We start from the raw sequence: 20,117 nt of genomic DNA on the forward strand, positions 1-20,117 counted from the left end.
CTGACTGTTAGCACACACGTTTACCTAAGGATAAAAAGTCTCCAATGCAAATCACTGGTATTTAAACAGTTCTAAATCAACAGGTTCTCCCACGGGATTGTGTGTGAGCTGCTCGATAAGAAAAAAACAGAAGCCAGCTCTGAAACTAAAGGACATAAAGGTCCTTTGCTACTAGAATGCTCATAAATGCTTCTGACAAGCATTTGAGACTCTCTGCAATCTACTTCCACCTGCCTTTCTAGGCATCACACCCCTGTCTTCAAGTCAGGTCCTTGTCTCAAGCCCCGTCAAGCTGCTTCCTGCCTTCGTTTTCAGCATAAATCACCCCACTAGATTTTCTTGTCCTCTCTCCTTGCCCTTACCCTTGGGATTCTAACCAGCCTGAGGAATTCAGCTCCTTGTGTACTTTAGAATTCAGACCACTGCATTCTCTTTCCTCTAAATTTTGTTGTACTCTTAAAATTATCCCTTCAAACTCTTCTCCAGTTATCAGTACTAAACAAGTAACTGTTTCCCTAACTACATATAAACAAATTTTAAAATGCTATCTGTGGTATGAAAAATACTAAAACATGTTAATGGATAGAGGAAGAGCAGGGTGGAGGTAAAATTTTAGATAAGAGATAAGAAAAGATATTGTTGAAGAGGATACCTTTGAAATAAACAAAGTAAGCCTGCCATCAAATGGCTGAGAGAGGAGAATGTGAAGAATTTGAGACACTTGGCTTGAGAGGACCCCAGCTGGTGTTTCAGAAACAAAAAGGAAGCCGGCTCAGGATGAGGAAAGTGATAATGATGCATTCAGAAAGGAGGGCAGTGGGAGATTATGTGGGTCCTTGTTGGCTGGACAAGAAGTTGGATTTTCCTCTAGTGCAATGGAAAACCTTTGGAGGACTTTAATTGAGGAAGTGATATAAGCCAGTTTATGTTTTCAAAAGAGCTCTCTATTTGCAACATGAAGAAAAGACAGGAGGGAGGTAAGACCAAAGGCCTGGAGCTGACTTGCTGGGATTCCAGGTGAAAGGTAAGAGAGGCTTCCTTAGCGTGGAAGTGGTGAGATGAGACAAAGTGGAGGGATTGGGGACATATTCTGAAGATACAGTCAACAATTTTTGATGATTAATTGAATACAGTTTATAAGGGAAAGAAAATAATCCAGAATAACTGCTAGATTTTTGACCTAAGCAACCAATGTGACTTGGCCAATGTTATATTATATCCAGTAAATAAACACTATGATTATCTTCCAATTACTGAATATTTATCATGTGTTTTGTATGCTTTAGCCATTGTTTATAATCATTAGACAAGCCTGTGAGTAGCTATTGTGACCAGCATTAAACTGATGAGGAAAATGGGGCTCAAGAAGTGAATTTGCCCAAAATCGCACAGCTAAGCCAGGTTTCAAATCATGACCAGTGGGACTCCAAAATGTGTACTCTCTCCATTCAGTTACTACTCCCTTAGCTTGTCCTCTGATTGCTAGATGTACTTTACCACTGAAGTTTGTCCTTCAGTTGTGTAGGCATAGAAGAGATTGGACAGCAGGAAACCATAAGTGAACTCCAATCCTCTCCAGATGGTGGATCATATAGATTATTTTTTCTTTACACATTTTTGGTTCTTTTAGGTTATTGGGGTTCTTTGTTTTGTTTTCTATAAGGAAAATTGGGGAATCAAAGCCAACTCTGGAGACAAACTGTATTCCAATTCCAGCCCTACACATAATATTTGTATATGCTTCAGCAAGTTTCTTAGCTGTGAAGAGTGTTAATTTCCTTGTCTATAAAGTGTATGTAATAATATTTACCTGGGCAGGTGGTATGAAGATTAAATGAGAAATGTAGGAAGCATTTAATGCAAAGCCAAGTAAAACTGACAAGTAGAAAACTCTTAAATAAGTGGTATCTATTTTAGTGGGAGCTCCCAAGAGTAGACATCAGGACACAAACAATTATTCAAGTCAGTATTTTATTTTCTGTAATTTATTTCTGTCTTACTAGGTGAGGCAACTCAGACAAAAGAGAAAGTGACTTGCCTAATAGTCAAGATAAATTAGAGTCAGGACAAGAATTCCCATTTCCTAATTCCCTGAACACATCCACTAAATCACCCAGTCTCTTGGGTATTGTGTGTTTTTTAAACTGCTACCCAAATGATTGCTCCTGGATTCTGTAAGCACCCAAATCACAGCTGCTACAGACTAGCCATTCGAATAAATAAACTAGAAAGTCATGCAATCAGGCTCAGAAGACTCCTAAATCAAATTTCTGCTAAGGATACACACTACTGAAAAATCTATTGCTCGTAGGAAAATTGTCAGTATGGCTTTAAGAGTTATTTTCATTTGGGATATATACAATCCTTAATCAGTGTGTCTTAAAAGAAATACATTTTCTACTCTACCCTATCAAGTCACAGGACATAGGAATTCTGATCTTCAACACAGAGATCCCTTGTCCTTAGGCTAAAACAATTCCCTTGAGGTTATTGTTAGACTAAGAAGCCGTTCTGATGCCTCCTTGATGATCAAAATTACCTGAAGAATTTAGTAAAAATGATTTCTCCATCTCCAAACTCTCAGAGGTTCTGATCCAGTAGGTCTGTGGTGGGGTCTAGGAATAAATATTTGTTAAAATCTGTTTAACAACAGATTTGCCTTGATTAACCAACAAGGCAAATCAAAGTCACAATGTGATATATCACACCCGTTGAAATAGCTCTGATCAAAGAGACAAGTTTTGATGAAGATGTGAAGAAATTTGAATTCTCATAGACTGCCAATGGGAATGTAAAGTGGTATGGCAGCTTTGGAAAACAGTTGGGCAGTTGGGCTGTTAAACTTAGAGTTCCCACTTGTCCCAGTAATTCCTCTCTTAGGTATTGATATGGTTTGGTGTCCCTACCCAAATCTCGTCTTGGATTGTAGTTCCCATAATCCCCATGTGTCACGGGAGGTACCTGGTGGGAGGTAATTGAATTATAGGGTCAGTTGCCCCCATGCTGCTGGTCTTATGATAGTGAATTCTTGTGAGATCAGATGGTTTTAAAGGGGCTATTTCTCCTTTGTTTGGCAGTTCTCTTCCTGCCGCCATGTGAAGAAGGACATGTTTGCTTCCCTTTCTGCCATGAGTGCAAGTTTCCCAAGGCCTCCCCAGCCGTGCTGAACTATGATTCAATTAAACCTCTTTCTTTTATAAATTACCCAGTCTTGGGTATGTTTTTATTAGCAATGTGAGAACTGACTAATACTGTAAATTGGTACCAGAGAGTGGGGTGTTGCTGTAAAGATACCCAAAAATTGGAAGCAACTTTGGAACTGGGTAATAGGCAGAGGTTGAAACATTTTTGGAGGGCTCAGAAGAAGACAGGAAGATGTGGGAAAGTTTGGAACTTCCTAGAGACTTGTTGAATGGCTTTGACCAAAATGCTGATATGGACAATGAAGTCCAGGCTGAGGTGGTCTCAGATGGAGATGAGGAACTTGGAAACTGGAGTAAAGGCCACTCTTGCTATGCAAAGAGACTGGCAGCATTTTGCTCCTGCCCTAGAGATCTGTGGAACTTTGAACTTTATAGAGATGATTTAGGGTATCTGGCAGAAGAAATTTCTAAAGAGCAAAGTGTCCAAGAAGAAGCAGAGGCCAGGTGTGGTGGCTCATGCCTGTAATCCCAGCACTTTGGCAGGTTGAGGAAGGTGGATCACCTGAGGTCAGGAGTTTGAGACCAGCCTGGCCAACACGGTGAAACCCCTTCTCTACTAAAAATACAAAAATTAGTCAGGCATGGTGGCATGCAACTGTAACCCCAGCTACTAGGGAAGCTGAGGCAGAATTGCTTGAACCTGGAAAACAGAGGTTGCAGTGAGCTAAGATCACACCACTGCATTCCAGCCTGGGTGACAGAGTGAGACTCTATCTCAAAACAAAAAAAGAAGCAGAGCATAAAAGTTTGGAAAATTTGCAGCCTGAGGGTGCAACAAAAAAGAAAACCCCATCTTCTGGGGAGAAATTCAAGCCAACTGCAGAAATTTGCAGAAGTAACTAAGTTACAAGGAGCCAAATGTTAATCAACAAGAGAATAGGGAAAATGTTTCCAGGGCATGTCAGAGACCTTCACAGTAGCCCCTCCCATCATAGGCCTGGAGGCCTAGGAGGGAAAAATTGTTTCATGGGCTGGGCCCAGGGCCTCCCTGCTCTGTATAGCCTCAGAACATGGTCCCCTGCATTCCAGCTGCTTCAGCTCCAGTTATGGGTAAAAGGGGCCAATGTACAGCTCAGGCTTGGGCCTATGGGTGCACAGAAGTCAAGAATTGAGGTTTGGGAGCCTCTGCCTAGATTTTAGAGGATGTATGAAAACTCCTGGATATCCAAGCAGAAGTTTGCTGCAGGGGCAGAGCCCTCATGGAGAATCTCTGCTATGTCAATGCAGAAGGGAAATGTGGAGTCAGAGCCCCCACACAGCATCCCCAATGGGGCACTGCCTAGTGGAACTCGGAGAAGAGGGCCACTGTCCTCCAGACCCAAAATGGCAGATCCACCAACAGCTTACACTGTGTGCCTGGAAAGACAGCAGGCGCTCAATGCTAGCCCATGAAAGCCACCAGGAATGGGGGCTGTACCCTCCAAAGCCACAGGAGTGGAGCTGCCCCAGATCATGGAAGCCCACCTTTGGCATCACCATGCCTTGCATGTGAGACATGGAGTCAAAGGATATCATTTTGTAACTTTAAGGTTTAATGACTGCCTTATTGGATTTCAGACTTGCATGGGGCCTGTAGCTCCTTTGTTTTGGCCAATTTCTCCCATTTGCAAGAGGCATGTCTACCCAATGCCTGTACCCCCATTGTATCTAGGAAGTAACTAACTTGCTTTTGATTTTACAGGCTCATAGGCGGAAGGGACTTGCCTTGTCTCAGATAAGACTTTGGGCTTGGACTTTTGAGTTAATGCTGGAATGAGTTTAAGATTTTGGGGGACTGTTGGAAGGGCATGTTTGTGTTTTGAATTGTGAGGACATGAGATTTGGGAGGGTCCAGGGGTGGAATAATATGGTTTGGTTGTGTCCCCGTCCAAATCTCATTTTGAATTGTAGTTCTCATAATCCTCATGTGTCATGGGAGGGATTCAGTGGGAGGTAATTGAATCACGGAGACAGCCCCATGCTGCTGTTATGACAGCAAGTTCTCATAGTAGTGAGTTCTCATGAAATGTGATGGTTTTTAAGGGGCTTTCCCCCCTTTTCTTGACACCTCTTCTTGCTGTGCCATGTGAAGAAGGACATGTTTGCTTCCCCTTCTGCCGTGATTGCAAGTTTCTTGAGATTCCCCCAGCCATGCTGAACTGTAAGTCAATTAAGCCTCTTTCCTTTATAAATTACCCAGTCTCAGATATGTCTTTATTAGCAGCCTGAGAATGAACTAATGCAGGTACATACACAAGAAAATTGAAAACATATATCCAGGATAAAGCTGGTATACAAATATACATAGTGGCATTATTAATAATAGCCAAAAAGTGGAAATAGCCCAAGGGTCCATCAACCAATGAATGGATAAATAAAATATGGTCTGTATATACAATGAAATAGTATTTACCTATGAAGGGTAACAAAGTACTGATACATGTTTACAATATCTATAAACCCGGAAAACACTGTGCTAAGTGAAAAAAGCCAGTCATAACACATATTGTATGATTTCATTTACATGAAATGGCCAGACTATGCAAATCTGAAAGACAGAAAGTAGACTAGTGGTTGCCTAAGCCTGGGAGGTGTTAGCGGGTGGGAAAGGTCAGAAAGAAGGAGAAAGTGTACTTCTAATGAGTAAAAGGTTTTGGGGAAAGGGTGATTAAAATATTCTAAAATGCATCTTGATGATGGTTGCACAACTCAATAAATGTACTAAAACCATTGGTTGAATTGTACAATATAAATGAGTGAATTGTATGGCATATGAATTATATCACATTAAGCTGTTATTATTACCAAAAAAATCTACTCAGGTGATTGTGATGTGTATCAATTTAAAAACCACTGTTTTAAATTTTTTCTACTCAAAATGTAGCCCATACACCAGTAATAGTAGCATAATTTGGGATCTTGTTAGGAATGCACAATCTCAGTGTTGGGATGGAAGAGGTTCTGCATTTTAACAAGAACCCTGGGTGATCAGTGTGCACATTAAAATTTGAAAACCAATGCTGTGAGATATTATTTAGAACCCTCTCAGTATTTATCTGCCCAATCCCAAATAACCACACCAAAGACTCTGAACTCCTTAATTCCTATAAGCATGCCAACTAGCATCAACAGTTCATCCAACGGTAGGAAAATACACCAAAGCAATCTTGGAGAAAGCTTCAAAGAGAAGACTTTCATAAATAAATCTCTTTAGTGTGTCATAGGAGTTTTAAGTAGTGTTGCTAGAATCTCACTGGAGAACATAAAAGTGTTCCTGATTTTAGTGAAGGGGAGAATAGGGTCATGTTAACCCCATAGTCAATCAGCAGAGACAGAGAGGTATAGGTAGTTAGAATTGAGAGGAAGGTGGATGTTTGTGTAATCTGACATATAAGTTAAGTCTCTCATTTTTCACTTGCCTTTAGTTGTCTTAATGAACAATATGTGATTTTTTTTACAGTGTCACAAAACAACTGTGATTTTTCTTTCACAATCACTGTCACTAATTTCCCATGTTTTATCATCCCATTTAAAGTACAGTTAGGGTACTTTAAAAAAAATTTAATTCTTCATCACTGAGATGTGATATTGGTCCCTAGGGGCTATGTTTTCAAGTAGATAGGTACAATTCGTTCACTTAGCATTCCCACTAACAATACAGGGTCAGCTTACCTCAAATGCAAGCCATTGTACAGCCACATGAAATTTTTACAACCACAAAACATGGCAATAAGGGACCATTTTTACACTGTTACTTCTATGTACAGTGGCTGTGTTGTACAGAGGTTATTTAGACAAACAGTTGATCTCAGAAATGCCATTTATTTGTTGTATGAGTTTCTGCAAGCTATTTATGCAGTTTATGCCCCAGTGTACTCATCTCTAAATTGATATAATAGCTTCATAAATTTGTGGTCAGGAAGAAATGGCATAATGCACATAAAGTACTTAATATACTTCTTAAGCACTCAATAATGTTAGCTATTATTATCACTGTCATCAAGATCCTAAAACTGGGATATCAGCAATGTTTGGCAGCATATTTGCTTTTAAATTATTTTATAATCTGACTACAATTTAGTTTGGACAAGGGTAACATACTTACAGTAAAAATTAACAATCTATAAGGCTGAATGGATTCGGTTATAATGAGATAGGGCATCAGGTGAGATGTCTGAAAGCCTGAGTTAAAAACCTTTACCAGGAAAGAGAATAGCTGGTCCTGTCAGACAACATATTTATCAATACAAGTGATTGCTGTGGGTTTAACTCAGTGCCTTCAAAATTCATATGGTGAAGTCCTAACCTCATTCCAGTACCCAGTGACCTTGTTTGAAAATAGAATTTTTGCAGATTTAATTAGTCAGGTTAAGATGAGGTCATACTGAAGTCAGGTGGGTCCCTAATCCAATATGTGCTTAGGGGAAATTGGGATACAGACCCACATGCAAAGAGAATACCAAGTGACGATGAAGGTAGAAATCTGGGTGATGCTTCTACAAGCTAAGGAATGCCAAACATTGCTAGCAAACCACCAGAAGTTGGGTGAGATGCATAGAACAGATTCTGTCTCACAGCCCTCAGAGGGTACCAACCCTGCTAAACCTTGATCTTGGAGTTTGAGCCTCAAGAACTGTGAGACAGTTAAGATTCTGTTGTTTATGCTACCCAATTTATAGTATTATGGCAATGCTAGTAAATGAATACGGTACTATATGTGTGGCTTGGTAGTACATAAAGCAAGTCAATGGTTCTACATCTGTAGCATGGTTTCAAATCACCTGGAGGGTTTTTTAAAAACATAGATAGCTGGCCCCCATCCCAGAGTTCTAATTCAGTACATCTGGGGTAGGGTTGGAAAATTTGTGTTTCTCATAAGTTCCTAGGTGGTAATGCTCAGGTTGCTATTCTGATGACATTTTGAAAACCTCTGGTATAGGTTTTTCAGACAAAGGAGAGAGATCTCGGGGGTTGACGAGTGGGGATTAAGAACCTGTCAGCAGCAGGAAAACACATGTCTAAAATCCTACCTTCTCAGAAAATCTCCAAGTCTCCCCATCTGAACTTCCTCTCCCCATGCCAACCCTATAACAAATTGAAAAAATTAGTTTACTTTTAATCAATGAGCAATATTGTTTTCAATCATATTAAGGGATCCAGCCATATCAAATCAATCAGTATTGGGAACTGCTACTCCAGGTCCCTGAAAAAGAATTTCCTAACAAACTCTTAGGAACTGAAGTTTAAGACTTCAGGGTACATTAGAATTACCTAGGAGACCTAGGACTCACTCTAGACATATTAAAGCAGAATTTATAAGGGTGAAGTTAAGGCAACTAAATTTTAAACTGGCTCTTCAGATAATTTTGATGAACTTCAAAGCTTGAAAAGTATGTGTTTGCCTTAGACCTTCCTAAAATCCACTCAATCTTTTTCTCATATGTGTACAATAATCTTATCTTTGTACTGAGGTAGAGTTCTGAGGCAGTAAGGTATAATGATATGGATACAAATTTTGGACTTAGTGTGACATGGGTTCATGTCCTCCTCTGCCTATAAATAGCTGAATGGTTTTGGATAAGTTATGTAGGCTCTCTGAGTCTCAGTTTACTCACCTATCAAATGGGGAGAGCCATACTGTCTCTGAAACAAGTTGAAAGTTAGCACAAACATTCACACGTGCTTTTCACAAAACAATAGATATTTATTAGAAATAAATGATATTATCTGCAATGCTACTGGGAATTGTATCATGATCATTACCTCTTAACATAGTATCAGTCAATAAGTAACAATGGAATCCCTTATTATATTTACCAAGTTTTACATACACAGCATATAGTAGGCACTTAATAAATATTTACTTAGATGAAGTAATACCTTATAGCATAGGTATCAAGAATTCAGAACTTGGAGCCAGGTTCTCTGGGTTCAAATTATGGCTTTCCTATTTAATCTTTCTATGACTCAGTTTCCTCATTTATGGCATAATAATAACAAACACTACAATCACAGAGATGCTGTGTGTATTCAATGAATTAGCATGTGTAATGTAATTAAAATGGTACCAAGTGTTACATAAGGACTTGCTTTATCAATATTAATATTAAAATAGTAAGCATGTATGTGTTAAAGGTATGCCAATAAGAGACTGGCAGTGAGAAACAGGGAAAGCTTTTTAGGGAAGATTGAGTTTTGAGCTATTCTCACAAAGAGAAGTAAAATTCAACTATGTATTATCACATTCTGAAAATGTTCAAGGTCATTACAGTAACTACCCAGGGAAAGTAAGTAGGAAATTAAGCCCTCTAAAGAGTCTGATTACATACATAAACAACCACCACAACAACCCCACACCTGCGTGTTATAATAAATTAAAATAATGAGGATCAAGGGGCAAGAGAGGTGGAGACAAGGTTGCATTTTTTAGGCAGATAACCACCATGTTTTTACTATTCATTTGGGTATGAGCTGGGTCTAGGTGATACGATACATGAATAGTCCCAAATTTCCTTAATATCCAGATTTCTCCAACCACAGTAGAGTTGTGTTTAAGACTATATCCATTACACCATGGTTTGGGGAGTATTACAAGTTCCCCCAAATATTGGTGCCTATCTGGAATCTCTTGAATTAAAAAAGAAAATGTATGGGAAACACATACCCGGCACAAGAAGAATATCCAATGGAAGTTAACAGACTCTGAAGAAAACCAAACAACATGTAAAACTTGTATATTAAGAACAAGCAATATAACATAAATAAAAGAATGCAGGATGTTAAAGAAAGGAGTAGGGAAGGAAGTAGAAAGGTGGTTCTTGGCCTATGTCATGCATTTTCCAGCTTTGCTTAAAGCGCCCTCTACAGGGAACATAGGTTTTTGGAGGAATCCCAGATTTTGTTCAATTAGTGCCTTTTATCCAGGAGTTCCATGGTTCTGGTAGAGACTGCACAGAAATCATGGAAGACATGAATTATGAACCTCAGCTGAGTAAATGAACAATTTCATGGAAGAGATGTGTGGCCTTCACTTTTCTACCCAGCTGCAAACGGGAGTTCTATTGAACCCAACTTACAAAGATGTGTAAAAAAACTCTGTAGCCCAACTAACCTGGGTTTGGTTTCAGATTGTCATTTACTATGTGTGATCTCACGCAACTTAACCTTTCAAAATCTCCATCTCCCTGTCACTTAAATGGGAATAATAATATTAGCTACCTCAAGGGGTGTTCATTCATTCAACAAATACTTTTCTGAGTGTTCACTTTGTGCAGGGTAATATTCAAGATCCTAGGACTACAATTCTACACAAAATAGACAAAATCTCTGCCCTTGTGGAATTTATATTCCAGTTTCACACATGTGGCCAAGGCAGGGCAGCTTGCAAGGTGGCCTGGACCTGTTGCAATACCTTCTTTTGTTCTGGGCATCACTCAAAACTAGCCACTTTTTGGGTCGCCCTGATGGCGTAGCACCATCAAATGAGGTATATACCGTCTCCAAAATCCAAAGTGTTTAATATCTTTTTAGGATGTGGGAGTGACCAGATGCAACAACTTATCCTTTACCTTAGAAGAGATATCTTGGCGTGTCTCACACAATTAGAAGCACAGAAATTTCAATTCAATGGAAGACCCCCGGAATTTTGTGGGATTTATTTTCCACCTTCTGGCAGGCAAATGTCTTACCAATATGGCTAGAGTAATTGTTACTTCATGCTCACCAGGTCGAATCAGCATAATAGTGACGTCCCATGAAAGGGATTTAGATTGCATTTTTGGGTTAGGGTGGGTATTTAATGTTAGGTGTGCTTAATACAGTTCTACGTCAGAGGTGATCCTCAACAAATGTTACTTATTGTTCTGCTCAGAATCCCTCCTGTACGTCAGGATCTGACCTAAGCCCAGCAGAGGTGGAGGAAAGCTGCATGTGGAATCCTTTCTATACAAATTGCTCTGGGTTTTCCTTTCCCTATTTACCATCAGAATGTTGCTCACAAAGATGTGAATGAACATTTAACGCTAGACCCCAATAAATATTTCTCAAATTAAAGCACCATTTAATTGCATCTCAGCAATGCTCCCTTGTGAGCACCCATTAGGCATAATGAATAATTCATAGACTTCCTAGGGTGCATTCTGCTTGTCTGAAGTACAAGAAGAAATAACGAAATAATGAGGCGATTGCTTTTCAGCGCCCTCCAACTCCACTCCACCCCTGCCACTTTGCAATGTGTGGGACGTACCTGCCTGGCTGGGCAAGAAAGGCTGCAGGACAAGCAGGTTGGGGAAAGTGCATGTCATCCTGACCAGGTTAAGCTTGAGCCTGGGCCCATCCCCCAACCCCCACGTTTTCCTAGCATAGGAAGACTATCTGGAGGCCTCTGCCCTCCCCTGACACTTGGCAGCCGCTGCTTCCTGGGCTTCGCAGTGCAGCTGGCTCTCCAGGCACTGGGTAAAACAGAAGTCAGGCTGGGGGTGGCGGGGACTTTCCTAAAGGAATCGCTTGCAAAGGGCTGACAGCATGGCATCCACAGGCTGCAGCAAGTGCCCAAACCCAGAAATCCGACAGCCACAGTAGCAGCCAGAAGGCTCTTTTCTCACAGTGGAACCGCAGGGGGTGGGGGGAGGGGAAATGATAAAAGAATTTTCTTTTTTAATTTTTGCGATTTTTCATCCATCTCAATGCATCAGCTGTTTGGCAGCAGCACAAGTCAGAGACATATGTCCATCGGATTTATTCCTTTTTCACTGCTTCCATTGAAGGCCAAGAAATTCTTCCACTGTGACTTCCTCCCCCATTCCAGAAAGGAAGTCCTTAGAACTTTTGCCTGTAGGACCCCAAATGTCACAAGCCCTTAGAACAGTGGTCCCCAACCTTTTTAGCACCAGGGACAGGTTTCATGGAAGACAATTTTTCCACTACCGTGGGGAGGGGGGTATGCTCCACCTCAGATCATCAGGCATTAGTTAGACTCTCATAAGGAGGACAACCCAGATCCCTCACAAGCACAGTTCACAATAGGGTTCGCACTCCTATGAGAATCTAATGCCGCTACTGATCTGACAGGAGGCGGAGCTCAGGGGAGCAGCCTGGGATTTGGGGACCCTTGCCTTAGAACTTGCCTATAGGACCCCAGATGGAGAATAGGCCATGGATTGTACCTCTTCACCCCAGACCCTTCCTGCCCCTTCATATTTAATCCATTATAATAGCTATCATTTATACAAGGGCAACTATATGTCTGCAAGAATGATTTCACCTAATACCCATGAGATCCATACTGTTATTATTGCCATTTTACAGATCAGATTCAGCTACAGAATGCTGAAGCTTATGTAGGTGAGCTTGTCTAAGGCCGCATAGCTAGAAAGCAATGAGGCTGGGATCACAAACCGGGAAATCTGAATCCAGAACCAGAACTCTCAAATTCCCATGTTCTCCCCACCTCACCCCTGTTTTGACTGATATCATCTCTTTTCAATTTGTTTCTTTTTAAATTTCAACCCCAGTTTGTGATTTGACCTAGGTGAATGACAAGCTCTGTATCTTTGTTTGCTATTTAGTAATAAGAATAAAGAATGCATGGGAATCTGTAAGCTTAGTTCTTTCACCCTTTTAAGTTTTCCTTGTTTTTTGAAATTTTTCTTGGAGCTGTATGAAATACGATAGCACAAAAAAACAGTATGGTCTAGATTGTCAAGAAACTCAGCAATATCATATGCAAAAACCAGTGCATCCAGGTACTAGACTGGAAGCCTCTGGGCTTGAAGTCAGAATGCCCGGATTTTAGTAAGTACTGCCTCTGCTCTCTGCTGTGTGGACATACCCAGGTAAATCGTTTACCTTGCTGAGCTTATTTTCCTTATCAATAAAGTGAAGAAAGATGTAATATCTACCTAGCCAGTATCATTGTGAAGATTAAATAGAGTAAGTTGTGTGAGATGCTGTTTGCTATTTAGCCTTCTCTTCTGCCACCTTTATAGTCAGTGCTACGTAACCAAGGGAAGGCAAGGCAGTGGGCGAAGAGAACAAGAAAGATAAAGTTGCTGCTAAGAAAAGAAGCATAATAGCTCTCGGGAGAACCTACTATTTCTCCCTTCCTCTGGGAATCTCCTGGGAAGTCCCCACTATTCCCAGGACCAGCACCAGCCACTCCCAGCTGGCCCTTCCCCCATTCTCAGCTCTCCAGAAGGGCCCTGCTTCAGGATAAGGTCACATTCCAGTTACCCCCGTTTCAAAAGTCAGCTCTAAATCATAAACTATCTTCCTCATTTCCTTGACATAGGCAGCCTACCAAATGAGCAAGAGAAAATGCCCACCATCAGTTCATTGGTAACATAAAAAGAGTAAAAATATGTGCTCCCTGATTGGGCAGAAAAAGCTAGGTTGTGGGGTTCTCATGTGTTCCCCTTTCCACCCTAAATCATAATCAGAAATGGAGGCAAACAATGAAATTAAACCTTCATGGGTTGGTTTGTTGCAGGTAGGTTGAACAAAGAAAAGAAAAAAACGAAAGATACTTAAAACTTCTGGAAATGATTATAGCCAAAGAGGATAGATGGCTTTCTCTCAGTTTGTCTCTGGGGAACATCTTTGACCTTTGTTTCTTTTTTTTTTTTTATACTTTAAGTTTTAGGGTACATGTGCACATTGTGCAGGTTAGTTACATATGTATACATGTGCCATGCTGGTGCGCTGCACCCACTAACTCGTCATCCAGCATTATGTATATCTCCCAATGCTATCCCTCCCCCCTCCCCCCACCCCACCACAGTCCCCAGAGTGATGAAATTGGAAATCATCATTCTCAGTAAACTATCGCAAGAACAAAAAACCAAACACCGCATATTCTCACTCATAGGTGGGAACTGAACAATGAGATCACATGGACACAGGAAGCGGAATATGACCTTTGTTTCTTCATTGCCCTCCTTATTCCCCGCAGAAGAGTCATTACGTTGTCCTGAAAATCAATACCGGGTAGGCAGCAGTCTTTACCCTTTCATCCCGCGGCATTCACAACTTGCGTGGCAACCCCTCAGATGCATGTCTCCCCTCTCCCCGCCTCCATTGCTCTTATCCTTCTCTCTCTATTTCATTTTTCTTGCTATTGCTAATCTCTCCCATGTTATGATTACGCTGTTTCTGGCTTGTCTCAAATAAGAAGACATTTCAAGACTTTGTCACATCCTCCACGCCTATATAGGGCTTTCCCAGGTCCTTTTTTGTTGTTGGATATGGATATCTTTTTAAATGGAGGAAGGAAGGAAAAGAAGAAGACAGGCAAATTTGTGGCATTAAACACAAACTGAAGCAGGACAGGGCAGGGCAGGCATGTGGGAGAAAAAGCCTAAGGCCACCTGTTTGGAATAGATTAGTGAGGTTTAAACAAAAACATCCCCAAGCCTCCACTCAACCTCCAGGAAAATGGTGCATTTTCCGATTGCTTACTCCCACGCTTCATTCTGTGAAGGGGAAATAAAGAGAGGATGACTTGAGAGCAGATGGGGGCAAGGCTATCTCAGAGGAAGATCGGGGCTCACGGGGTGGTCCACAGTTTTTTACACAATTGGAGAGTAGGACAGGAAGCAGCAGCTGCAGCAGCCTGCCTCCGCTGAAAAACTGCCTGATGACCCAGAACTAAAGATTTCATTTTATGGGGCGGTGCCCGACCTTCCTGAGACAGGACATTCATCTACTTTTTCAGGATAGTACCCATGCCATACTGATGGTACTCCTGAGCTGAAAAGGCAACATAAAGAAGCTGACCAAAAGCGATTGTAAATTGGCAAATGCAGTTGTATAAAACACATCTTATATAAATATATTTACATGAAAAATAAATCACTTTATTACAAAATAATACAATTAAGGATGTCCTAGAAAAATCTGGAACATTTATATGTTGTATCCATACCTGTAATCACTTCTGCTCCCTTCAGGCATGTGCCTGTGCACACACACACACACACACACACACAAGCACATACTTACACTGTCTGGCTATGTGATTTTCTTAAAATTGCTTATCCTGATAATTGATATATTCCAATCATGTCCTTCTGGAGAAAACTATAATCCCTAAGAAGGTCCTTATTAATGAACTTGTAATGCCTGGCTGATGGGGAAGATGGCCACAGTAGGTTATGGTTATGCTGACATTTAGACAGATTGGCTTGGCCTTCAAATCTCATGGTATTGGAACAGATTGTTGACTGAAGTCTGAATTGATACAAACTACAGTTTTCTGGAGAAGTTTGGTGATATTAAATATCCATTCCCTTTGACCTGATGATTCCAATTTTAGAATCTTTGAGGGTTTTTGTAACAGGAGTGTTTTCAGAATGAAAACTGAAAACAACCTAAATGTGCATCAATAAGATATTGGTTAAATAATTATATAAAACATGATATAGATCCACACACATTAACATGGAAAGATGTTCCCAATATATAGCTTAAAGGGAAATGGAGATTACAGATAATATGTACAATATGACTGAAATATATATTATATATAATCTATGATATATATATCATATATTATATATCTTCACATCCTGCTTAGGCATAGGAAAAAGTCTACAACAAAATATTAACAGAGTTATATCTGGATGGTGTGATTATACCTAATACTCTTTTTTTTTTTTGAGATGGGATCTTGCTCCGCTGCCCAGGCTAGAGTGCAGTGATATGATCATAGCTCATTCTAACCTTGAACTCCTAGGCTCCAGGGATCCTCCTGCATCAGCCTTCTGAGTAACTAGGACGACAAATGCATACCTCCACACCTGGCCATCTCTTTTTGTAGAGATGGGGGTCTCCCTATGTTACGGAAGCTGGTCTTGAACTTCTGACCTCAAGCTATCTTCCTACCCTGGACCCCCAGAGTGCTGATATTATAGGTGTGAGCCATTACGCCTGCCCCTACCAGTACCTTTTTCCTTTTTTTTTTTTTTTTTTTTGAGATGGAGTTTTGCTCTTGTTGCCCAAGCTGTAGTGCAATGGCACGATCTCGGCTCACTGCAACCTCCGCCTCCCAGGTTCAAGTGATTCTCCTGCCTCAGCCTCCTGAGTAGCTGGGATTACAGGCATGCGCCATCACGCCCGGCTAATTTTTGCATTTTTAGTAGAGACAGGGTTTCACTGTGTTAGCCAGGATGGTCTCGATCTCCTGACCTCATGATCCACCCGCCTCGCCTCCCAAAGTTCTGGGATTACAGGCATGAGCCACCACGCCCGGCCTCTGGTACTCTTTTTTAATCCAGATGTTTATCTGCATTTTCTGATTACTTTTGCATTAAGAAAGTATTACTCTATATTCAGAAAACATAATAAAGCCATTCTAAACAAATTACACTAGGATGGGCTTCCTTATCTACTCTGCATTGCTGGTCTCACTTCTAAGTACACGAGATCAGTTCATCAAAGGCAGTCAGTCCTTCTGAGGCCAGCTGAGAATGATGTGGAGGGGTTGTTATTCTCCATAATGTGGATCTGCTATCAAGCAGATCATGCCATATCTGCAGTCAAAGAGACCTCTAAGATCTGTTTTAAATTCTGACTCTTTGGCATTTTGGCAGTACTGTATACTAAGCAGCAAGATGAGGACCAATTAATTCCACAAATTCAACTATGACTAATTTTTAATCAATGAATTGGCTCTTTAACTTCGGCTTTTGGGAAACACAAAGAGGGAGCAATTTATTGAGAGTTGCCCTGAGATCATTTACCGAGATTTTAAGTGTGTATGTCCTCACACATGCACACACATACACACACACATCTCTGTACTATGGTGACATTTAGTATATTCCTGGATGTGTTGTTCTTTTCCAGCAATTTCTGTTATTGCATATCAGGCAGCAATTGGGGCATTCTGAGCTTTTGCCTAGATAATGACTCAACAGAACAAAGCAGCCAATTCTTGACTTTTGAATTTCGAAAATTTTTTTGACACTCACAGCAGACACAATAGCATAACAGGGAAAAAAATCAATGAAAGAAAAATAGAATCGAAGAAAAACTAAGAAGTTCTTAGTCTGGTCAGTATTTCTGAGAAAACCCGATGTATCTGGCCCTTTCCCCCAGTCTAGGTCAGGACACTGAGAGGACAAAATAAAACCCGAAGGTCAGTTTGGGAGTCGGAGAACAAAAATAGCACATGCCTTGTTTCCCAGGTGAAGTTTGGGGTATGGGAGGGTCTACCCCAGCATAGGAAGACAACAGTGGAGTGTCATGGCTGTAATATATGTATAAGCAGATGGGCCTATGGCAGGTTCACAGAGGCACACCCTAGCATCACCCCAGCAACATGGGGTGCAACATGATGCGTACACCCCAGCAACACGGCAAGCAGCCAAGAGCAACACACACACATGACATTGGGTTGCAATGAGCTCCAAGAAACCTTGCCATTGGAATAAGGGGGTATCTGAGTCCATTTGCACTGCCGTAACAAAATATCACAAAATGGGTAATTTGTAAACAATAGGAATTTATTTCTCATGGTACTGGAGGCTGAGGAGTCCAAGATCAAGGTGCCAGCTGGTTTGGTATCCAGTGAGGGTTGCTGTCTGCTTCCAAGATGATGCCTTGCTGCTGCATCCCCCAGAGGGACAAACACAAACACTGCTTTCTCATGTGGTAGAAGGGACAGAAAGGCAAAAAGGGGCTGAGCTCACTCCCTCAATCTGTTTTACCTAAGGACACTAATCCCACCCTTGAGGGCAGAGCCCTCATAACCTAATCACATCCCAAAGGCCCCACCTCTTAATACTGTTGCAATGGGGATTAAGTTTCAACATAAATTTTGGAGAGGACATGAATATTCAAATCATAGCAGGGGGCATAGTAACCTTTCCCTGATGCTTTGATATTATTTTTGCCCCCCAAATGTAAATGCAAAATCAAGAAAAAAACAGGAAGAATAAAATAACATATTTACTGAAATTACCTTGAATTTACTAAGCTTAGGTTGCCACCGCTTGCTAAATGAAGAATTTAGTTAGAAATAAATTCAACTCTATTTAATTAGTTTTGAATGGCAAAAACTGCAATTTCTTTTGCACCAATCTAACAGAAAATTAGAAAAATCAATATAAAACTTGTGCTTTTTCTGAGTATTGTACCTGATTTAAATAAGCTAGGGATGCCAACTGAGGGATTCTTCGCCACCTAAGGACTTCTTGGCCATAGCCTGAGCTATATCATTGGCATAACTCTTTCTAATCTTAATGACCAACCCCACTATATTTGTAGAGTCCTTGGCTGGGTACATACTTATCAGCCTAGCTTCACAGTCAAAATAAGCCTCACACAGACCACTATATCTTTCTGGGCCCTCCCTAAGAACAAGTATCCTTGGATAGGCCCCTTTATCGTAATTGCAAGGGCCTGTACATCTGCCCATTATTTGGTATGAAAAAACATGATTTTGGAGTAAAATGCCACTATTCTGAAGGACTTTTTCTATTTTCTTTTTAAAAACTCTTTCCAATCCCCTGGCTCCACCCAGCATACACACAACACACACATACACACACACACTCACACACATTTCTCTCAACATATGTGTTCCCCCAACAAACAGACACAAACATCTTGACCTTTACATCCAAATGTGGTCCCCAGAAAACCAAAAGAAGTAAACACAAAGCAATTATCTCTGCATCATAACAAAAATTTTGCAATAGCATTAACACCTTCTAATCCTATCTTCATCACCACGTGCATACTATATACAAGAAAAAAGTATTCTCTAGCTCATTCCTGAGGAATACGAAAAACAAGATTGGTAAAGGCTGCGTTAGTGCTTAAGTTAAAAGAGAATGTATAGGGATGACCAGTGATTCTTTCATAAACCTTGAAGAATGTTTGGCTCAAAGAGATAAGCTCCTAACAACTCAGTGCATGGAGGGGGAAAGCATGAAACAGGGAGCAGAAAGGAATACTGCATTTAGTCAAAACTTCAGAAGAAATCATTGAGAACAGCCATAATAAAATTTAGACAGAAGTAGATTTAACTTGAACACTGTTGGGAATTGCAGTTCCCCTGATTGCCAGAGGCTTTGTATATCTTTTATATTTTATTAGCAATTTCTCCCTGAAAAAGGAAGCAGACACACAGTATTCACTTTATATTAACAATGCATCATTTTTATCCTCTTGCTTACTCTGGGTCATTTCTTTATAGTTTGCAGAAGATGTATACAAACTCCCCACTGACCTCCAGTCTAACAATAGAGTTCTAATCATTCTAGAATAGATGTAAAACTTTGACATCCATTCTATAAGAAATTTCCAAGCAATATGGGATTCTGGGATTGTAGATCTCATTAACAGAACACTAGTGTTTTATTAATTTGGCAGTTATGTGCTAGATGAAGTTGAGCCAGGACGGATGGCTTAGGACACGGCTACACTGATTGCTATGCAGCAGAATTGCTTGCTTACTTGGCTGTGTGCACAACTAAAATGCAATTTCCATGGAGCCGAGAACTATATTGTTTTTATATCTTCAGCCCCAATTGTCATTAAATATTTGAATAATAAGTGAATGGAGTTTCTTAAAGTTTTTAAGATCCAGAGTAAGGAGAAGCTGAACTCACTGGGTAGCAGTGGCAAAATACAAATATTTCCCATGAAGTTTCCTCTAAAAGGATCAGAACAGGATCATACACAGGCAGGACAACCTTCTAACAGGTCTCTGGGTCCAGTGAAACTGGCATGGATAAGGATCAGGATCTACCAACTTTTTAGCCAACAGGTATTGGCATAAAGCAACACGATTTTTCAAAGGAAACAAGATGGAAAAGATAAAGAAAAGAGGCAAAAACATACGAAGGAAGAAGAGAAAACATGGGAGGCCACATACAAATCAGAAGTCTGTCATTCTGCCTCAGCAGCCCTCCGATCACAGGCTGGTGCATC

At 40.6% G+C, this 20,117-nt stretch overlaps 1 long non-coding RNA gene across 1 annotated transcript in view; it reads right to left on the reverse strand.

Moving 5' to 3' along the window:
- The window catches only part of LOC129525837 (uncharacterized), a 112,511-nt gene that overhangs the window by 76,407 nt on the left and 15,987 nt on the right, over positions 1–20,117 (reverse strand). The window contains exon 2 of the long non-coding RNA XR_010129380.1: positions 8,213–8,267. This is a non-coding gene — a long non-coding RNA (uncharacterized lncRNA). The remainder of the gene's footprint in view (positions 1–8,212; positions 8,268–20,117) is intronic.

Source organism: Gorilla gorilla, chromosome 10 (assembly GCF_029281585.2).
Source record: "Gorilla gorilla gorilla isolate KB3781 chromosome 10, NHGRI_mGorGor1-v2.1_pri, whole genome shotgun sequence".
Classification (NCBI taxonomy): domain Eukaryota; kingdom Metazoa; phylum Chordata; class Mammalia; order Primates; family Hominidae; genus Gorilla; species Gorilla gorilla.